This window comes from Sapajus apella, unplaced genomic scaffold (genome assembly GCF_009761245.1).
Source record: "Sapajus apella isolate SASKATOON/1434 unplaced genomic scaffold, GSC_monkey_1.0 scaffold26, whole genome shotgun sequence".
In the NCBI taxonomy this organism is placed as follows: Eukaryota; Metazoa; Chordata; class Mammalia; order Primates; family Cebidae; genus Sapajus; species Sapajus apella.
In genome coordinates this window covers 24,976,176-24,984,823 of record NW_022436966.1, presented here as the reverse complement: position 1 = coordinate 24,984,823, position 8,648 = coordinate 24,976,176, and the positions used below count along the sequence as shown (strand labels likewise).

Below are 8,648 nucleotides of genomic sequence, written 5' to 3'. Positions count from 1 at the left end.
TCACAATAGTAATTATTTATTATCTTGTGTACCCTCTGTGGCTCAAGAATTTGGATATAGTTCAGCCGAGTGGTTCTGGCTCAGGTTATCATGATGTTGCAGTTATTCAGTGGCTGAGGTTGGGTTCATTGCAAAGTCTTCTTCACTCACATGTTTGGTTCCTGGGCTGTAAAAACTTAGAAATCAGGGTGCTGAAACAGCTGGGGCACTTCAGGCATCCTTATCTGTATGAGATCTCTCCATATGGTCTGTTTTCATTATAACTATTGCTGTGTAACAAATCACCCCAAAATTTACTGGCTTAAAACAACAATTATTTATTGTTTCTCACGAATTCTATAGGTCAAGAAATTCAGGAACATTTCAATTGGGTGGCTCTAGCTTGGGGTTTCATAAGGTCGCTATCACAGTGATGGGGTCATCTCAAGGCTTATTCACTTGTTCAGTGCCTGAGAAGGGAAGGCCTGAACATCTGGAACCTGGAACAACTGGGGTTCTTCGGGCATACTTGTCTCTATTTGGTTTCTTTACATGGTCTCTCCAGCATTGTGACTTCAAGGTATCTAGACTTTCCATGGAAGTGTAGAGGTTCAACGATACATGTCCCAAGAAAGAGAACTAGGAAGTTGTATCAACTTTTATGAAGTAGGCTCAGAAGTAACAGAGCTTCACATTTACTGTACACTGTTAGCCAATTCAGGTACAAATGCCCATGCAGGTTGAAGGGTAGGGTATATAGAATTCACCTCTTCATGGAGGAGTGGCAATGTTCTGAAAGAGCCTGTGGGACTGGAAATAATCTTGTAGCCATGTTTGAAAAATATTATCTGCACAGTGACAAAGAGTATCCAAAATAAATCCCTCCAACAAACATGCTGCTTAATTTTGAGACACTAAAAGCATTCTTTTTAAGATGAAGATGCTCACTATCACTACTTTTACTGAGCATTGTCCTGGATATCCTAGTCAGTGGAGTGAGAAGAATAGGAAATAAAAAATATATAAGTTACCCTTTTGGCTCTCTGAGCAGCACCATGGCGGTTGGCAAGAATAAGCGCCTTACGAAAGGCGGCAAAAAGGGAGCCAAGAAGAAAGTGGTTGATCCATTTTCTAAGGAAGATTGGTATGATGTAAAAGCACCCGCTATGTTCAATGTAAGAAATATTGGAAAGATGCTAGTCACCAGGACCCCAGGAACCAAAATTGCATCTGATGGCCTCAAGGGTCGAGTGTTTGAAGTTAGTCTTGCTGATTTGCAGAATGATGAAGTTGCATTTAGGAAATTCAAGCCAATTACTGAAGATGTTCAGGGCAAAAACTGGCTAACTTCCATGGCATGGATCTTACCCGTGACAAAATGTGCTCCATGGTCAAAAAATGGCAGACAATGATTGAAGCTCATGTTGATGTCAAGACTACCGATAGTTACTTGCTTCGTCTGTTCTGTGTTGGTTTTACTAAAAAACGCAACAATCAGATACGGAAGACCTCTTATGCTCAGCACCAACAGGTCCGCCAAATCCGGAAGAAGATGATGGAAATCATGACCCGAGAGGTGCAGACAAATGACTTGAAAGAAGTGGTCAATAAATTGATTCTAGACAGCATTGGAAAAGACATAGAAAAGGCTTGCCAATCTATTTATCCTCTCCATGATGTCTTCGTTAGAAAAGTAAAAATGCTGAAGAAGCCCAAGTTTGAATTGGGAAAACTCATGGAGCTTCACGGTGAAGGCAGTAGTTCTGGAAAAGCCACTGGGGATGAGACAGGTGCTAAAGTTGAACGAGCTGATGGATACGAACCACCAGTCCAAGAATCTGTTTAAAGTTCAGACTTATAATAGTAGCAAATAAAAAGTCTTATTTGTGAAAAAATAAAAAATAAAAAAATAAAAGTTAAAAGGGATTTAAAAACTGAAATATGCAGACAGTAGAGAATCCAAATGAAATTCTAATAAATTATTAGAATTAATAAGAGGATTTAGCAAGGTTACTGAATATATCAATATACAAAAATCAATTACATGTCTATGCATCAGCCATTAGAGTAGAAAATTTATTTAACCTGGGAAAAGATCAAGGTAAGAGATGGAATAAAAACCTGATCTATTAGCAAAGAAATACATAGTACCTGGAAAATAATATATAACTAAATATCGCTGGTAGATGGGCCAAATACATGAAGCTGAATAGAGAAAAAAAAAATCAAACATTCTTGGAAATTTAGTGTATGATAAAGATGGTATTCCACATGAAAAAGCAGATGTACTCTTCAATAAGTAGTGCTGGTATGAATGGCTTAATATTGCATACAATGTAAAGTTAAACCAATGACTCATTCTTTATACTAAAATAAAATACAGAAGATCAAAAACATAAATTAAAAATTAATAAATGAAAGCATGAATAAAAACAAAATTAAAGAAAATATATCATTTACAAAAGCATCAAAAGTATAACACTTAGGAATAAATCTGAGATAAGATATGAAGACCTCCACCGAGGAAACTATAAAACATTACTGAAAAAATTAAATATGATTGAAATCACCAAGCTTATGGGCTGGTAGAGTCAAGATGGCAATTCTTTCTGAATTGATCTATAGATATAACATAAATTAATTCAAGATCCCAACAAGTTTTTACAGAAATCCACAAATGTGTATGGAAGGGCAAAGATCCAAGAATAATCAAGACACTTTTTAACAAAGTAGGTAGACTTGATTTACGAGCTGTTGTCAAGACTTACTATAAAATTATAATAAGATAATCTGGTTTTTGAACAGGGAGAAATAAATGGGAAAGAATAGAAAGCACAGAAACAGACTGATATAATGAAGAAATGTAATGAAGAGATAGATGTTATAAAAAAAGAACCAAACAGAAACCCTGGAACTGAAGAATTTAATGAATGATGTAAAAATATAATCAAGAGCTTCAACAATAAACTAGATCAAGTTTATTCAGAATTCAGAAATTCAAATTTAGAAAGAACTTAGAAATAACCCAGTCAAACAAACAAACAACAAAAACAAAGAAATAAAAAAAGGAAGAAAGAAAAACAAAGAATTTTAAAAATGAAAAAAAGCCTACATGACATATAAAGCAACCGTATAAAGTGACCAAATATTAAAAAATTTGGGATTTTCAGAGGGAGAAGAGATGGGCAAAGGCATAGAAAATCTATTTAACAAAAGCATAGCTGAAAAGTTCCCAAGTCTTGTAGGATATATAGATATTTAGAGAGGATGCTCAGAGACCTCCCAACAGATTCAACCTAAAAAGGTTTTTTCCAAGACTCACTATAGTCGAACTGTCAAAAGTAAAAGAGAGAGTTCTAAAAACAGTGAGAGAAAATCATCATGTCTCATATAAGGAAATCCCCATCAGACTCACAGTGAGTTTCTCAGCAGAAACCTTTCAGGCAAGGAGAGAATAGGGTGATATATTCAAAGAGCTAAAATTAAAAAAAAACAAAAACCTGTTAGCCAAGAATATTATATCCAGCAAAGCTATCCTTCAAATATGAAGGACAAATAAAGTCTTTCTCAGGCAAACACAAGTGGAGGGAATTCATCACCACTAGATTGGCCCTACAATAAATGCCTAGAGTCATACATCTAGAAACAAAAGGACTGCCATCCTAAAAACACACCATGGCTCACACCTGTAATCCCAGCACTTTGGGAGGCCAAGGAGGGCAGGTCACGAGGTCAGGAGATTGAGACCATCCTGACCAACATGGTGAAACCCTGTCTCTACTAACATACAAAAAAAATTAGCTGTGCCTGTAGTCCCAAAGGCTGAGGCAGGGGAATTGCTTGAACCTGGGAGGCAGAAGTTGCAGTGAGCTGAGATTGCACCATTGCACTCCAGCCTGGTGACAGAGTGAGACTCTGTCTCAAAAAGAAAAAAAAGTATAAAACTCACTGGTGCAACAGACATTGTATTATTTACCTTTGCAATTTTTTTTGACTCTCAAACATGATTACTAGGAAAAAAACACAAAAAATTGTAAAGGTAAATAATAAAAGAGGTAAAAAGGAACATAAAGTATACCAAAAAATCAAAAAACAATTAAAATACCAGAAGTAAGTTCTCATCTGTTAATAACAGCTTTGACTGTAAATGATTTAAAATTCCTAATTAAAATATACAGACTACTGAATTGATAACAAAACAGGACCCAACAAGTAACTCACTTCATCTGTAAAGACACACATAGATTGAATGTGAAGGGATGGAAAAAAATATTCCATACAAACAGAAACCAAAAGCATGCAGGAGTAACTACACTTATGTCAGATAAAATAGACTTTAAATCTAAAAACATAAAAGAGACAAAGAAGGTCATTACATAATGATAAAGAGATTAATTCAGCAAGAGGATACAACAATTCTAAACATATGTATACCCAAAACCAGAGCACCTAGATATATAAAGTCAGTATTATTAGAGCTAAAGGATAAGATGGATCCAAATACAATAATAGTTGGGGACTTCTGTACTCCATTTTCAGCATTAGAACATCTAGACAGAAAATCAACAAAGAAACATTGAATTTAATCTTCACTGCAGACCAAATAGATCTAACAGACGTTTATGGAACATTTTATCCAGTAGCTGTAGAATAAACGTTTCCCTCATCAGCATATGAAACATTCTTTAGTGTAGGCCATGTGTTAGACTACAAAAGAAGTCTCAAAAAAATTTTAAAAATCAAAATTACATCAAATATCTTCTCAGATCACAATTTGTAAAACTAGAAATCCATAACAAGAAGTACTTTGAAACTGTACAAATACATACAAATTAAGTAACATGCTTCTGAAACACCACTGGGCCAATAAAGGAATTAAGAAGGAAATTTAAACATTCCTGGCCGGGTGTGGTGACTCATGCCTGTAATCTCAGCACTTTGGGAGGCCAAGGCAGGTGGATCACAAGGTCAGGAGTTCAAGAGCAGCCTGGCCAAGATGGTGAAACCCCATCTCTACTAAAAATACAAAAATTAACCAGGCACAGTGGCAGGTGCCTGTAATCCCAGCTACTCAGGAGGCCGAGGCAGGAGAATCGCTTGAACCTGGGAGGCAGAGGTTGCAGTGAGCCGAGATTGCGCCACTGCACTCTAGCCTGGGTGACAGAGCGAGACTCTGTCTCAAAAAAAAAAAAAGAAATTTAAACATTCCTTGAAAATGTAAAAATAGAAACATAACACACCAAAATTTATAGGACACAGCATAAACAGTGCTGAAAGGGAAGTTTATGGTAACAAATGCCTACATCAAAAAAGTGGAAAGATTTCAAAGAAACAACCTAATTCACCTATCTCAAGGAAGTTGAATAGTCTAAACAAACCAAACACAAAATTAGTACAAGGAAAGAAATAATAAAGACCAGAGCAAAAGTAAATAAAATAGAGACTAAAAGTACAAAGAATTAATGCAAGTTAGTTAGTTTTGGAAAGTTAGTTTTTGGAAAAGATCAAAAAAATTGTAAACTGTTAGCTAGACTAACCAAGAAAAAAGAGAGAATGTACAAAGGAATAACATCAGAAATGAATAAGAAGAAATCACAATTGATTCCACAGAAACACAAGTGATCTTTAAAAAGTAATATGAAAAACTCTGCACTAACAAATTGGAAGACCTAGAGGAAATGGATAAACTCCTGGACACATACAACCTATCAAGAATGAGCCAAGAAGAAATAGGAAACTTCAATAGACCAATAATGAGTAACAAAGGTGAATCAATAATAAATCTCCCAACAAAGAAAAACCCAGGACTAGATGGCTTTACTGCTGAATTCTACAAAAGTTATTAAGAAGAACAAACACTGATCCTTCTCAAATTATTCCAAAAACTAACAGGAGAAAATTCTTCCCAACCCATTCTATGATGCTAGCATTATTCCAATATGAAAACCAGAAAAGGACACAGCAAAAGAAAGAAAACTACAGGCCAATATGTTTAATGAACACAGATGCAAAAATCTCCAACAAAATGCTAGGAAACTGAATCTAACAAAACATCAAAAGATAGTGTACCATGATTAAGTGGGATTTACTCCAGGGATGCAAGGATGGTTCAACATGTGCAAATCAATAAACATGAAACATCACACTGACAGAATGAAGGACAAAAACCATATGGTCATCTCAATAGATGCAGAAAAGCATTGGATAAAATTCAACATCCCTTCAGTATAAAAACTCTCAACAAATCAGGCATAGAAGCAACATACTTCAACATAATAAAGGTTATATATGACAAACCCACAGCTACCATCATACTGAATGGGGAAAATCTGAAAGCCTTTCCTCTAAGAACTGAAACTAGATACGAATGCCCATGTTTACCAGTCTTATTCAACATAGTACTGGAAATTCTAGCCAGAGCAATCAAGCAAGAAAAATAAATAAAAAACATTCAAGTTGGAAAAGAGGAAGTCAAATAGGCCCTGTTTGCAAATGACATAATCTCATATAGAGAAAAATCCAAAGATTCCACCAAAAAGCTCTTAGAACTGATAATTCAGTAAAGTTGCAGATGCAAAATTAACATACAAAATCAGTAGCCTTTCTATATGCCAGTAAGGAACTAACTGAAAAAAAGAATTCAAGAAAGCAATCCTATTTATAACAGCTAAAAAATTACCGCCGGTCGCGGTGGCTCAAGCCTGTAATCCCAGCACTTTGGGAGGCCAAGGCGGGTGGATCACGAGGTCAAGAGATCGAGACCATCCTGGTCAACATGGTGAAACCCCGTCTCTACTAAAAATACAAAACATTAGCTGGGCATGGTGGTGCGTGCCTGTAATCCCAGCTACTCAGGAGGCTGAGGCAGGAGAATTGCCTGAACCCAGGAGGCGGAGGTTGTGGTGAGCCAAGATCGTGCCATTGCACTCCAGCCTGGGTAACATGAGTGAAACTCCGTCTCAAAAAAAAAAAAAAAAAATTACCTAGGAATAAATTTAACTAAGGTAGTAAAAGAGCTATAAAATGAAAAATAAAAAATATTGATGTAAGAAATTGAAGAGGACACAAACAAATGGAAAAACATCCCTTGCTTATGGATTGGAAGAATTAATATTGTTAAAATGACCATACTACCTGAAGCAATTCACAGATTCAATACAATCCCTATCAAAATACCAATGACATTCTTCACAGAAATAGGAGAAACAATCCTAAAATTCATATGGAGCCACAAAACACCCTCAACAGTCAAAACAATACTAAGCATAAAGCTGGAGGTATTATAATACTTAACTTCAAAATATACTACAAAGCTATAATAATCAAAATAGCATGGTATTGGTATGAAAACAAAATAGAGAACCCAGAAATAAATCCACATATTTACAGCCAACTGATTTTTGACAAAGGTGCCAAGAGTATACAATGGGAAAGGATACTCTCTTCAAATGGTGCTAGGAAAACTGGATATTCATATACAGAAAAATCAAATAGACCCCTATCTCTCACTGTATACAAAAATCAACTCAAAAATGGATTAAAGTCTTAAACATAAGATCCAAAACTATACTGCTACTAGAAATAAACACAGGAGAAACACTTTAGGACACTAGTCCAGGCAAATCTTTTATGGCTAAGACTTCAAAAACATAGGCAACGAAAACAAAAAAGGACGAATGGGACCATGTTAAACTAAAAACTCCTGCAGAGCAACGGAAACAACCAACAGAGTGAAGAGACAACCTATTGAATGGGAGAAAATATTTATAAACTATTTGTCCGGGCCGGGCGCGGTGGCTCACACCTGTAATCCCAGCACTTTGGGAGGCCGAGGTGGGTGGATCACGAGGTCAAGAGATCGAGACCATCCTGGTCAACATGGTGAAACCCTGTCTCTTCTAAAAATATAAAACATTAGCTGGGCATGGTGGCGTGTGCCTGTAATCCCAGCTACTCGGGATGCTGAGGCAGGAGAATTGCCTGAACCCAGGAGGCGGAGGTTGCGGTGAGCCGAGATCGCGCCATTGCACTCCAGCCTGGGTAACAAGAGCGAAACTCTGGCTCCAAAAAAATAAATAAATAAAAATAAAAATAAAAAAATAAACTATTTGTCCAATAAGTGACTAACATTCAGAATATCGAAGTGCTCAAACAACTCAACAGCAAAAAAAACAAATAATCCCATTAAAAAGTGGGAAAAGGTCCAGGCATGGTGGCTAATGCCTGTAATCCCAACACTTTTGGCAGCCAAGGCAGGAGGACTGCTTGAAGCCAGGAGTTTGAGAACAGCCTGGACAATACAGGGAGACCCTATCTCTACAAAAAAAAATTTTTTTTAATTAGCCAGGCATGGTGCTATATGTCTGCTTTCCCTGCTACTTAGGAGGGTGAGGCAGGAGGACTGTTTGAGCCCAAGAAATTGAGACTGAAGTGAGCTATGATTGCGCCATTGCACTCCAGCCTGGGTACCAAAGTGAGACACTGTCTCTTAAAAACAACAACAAAATAAGTGAGCCAAGGATTTGAATAGACATTTCTCAAAATAACACATACAAAAGGCCAACAGGTATATGGAAAAAAAAAAAGTTCAACATCACTAATCATCAGGGACATGCAAATCAAAACCACAACATGATATCATCTTACATCAGTCAGAAAGGCTATTATCA

The 8,648-nt window shown here is 36.5% G+C and overlaps 1 pseudogene across 1 annotated transcript; it reads left to right on the top strand.

Moving 5' to 3' along the window:
• The first annotated feature begins 1,008 nt into the window (after positions 1–1,008).
• LOC116560656 lies at positions 1,009–1,874 on the top strand (annotated as a pseudogene). The gene has a single exon (XR_004273065.1). The product of XR_004273065.1 is annotated as a 40S ribosomal protein S3a pseudogene (transcript).
• The last annotated feature ends 6,774 nt before the right edge of the window (positions 1,875–8,648 follow it).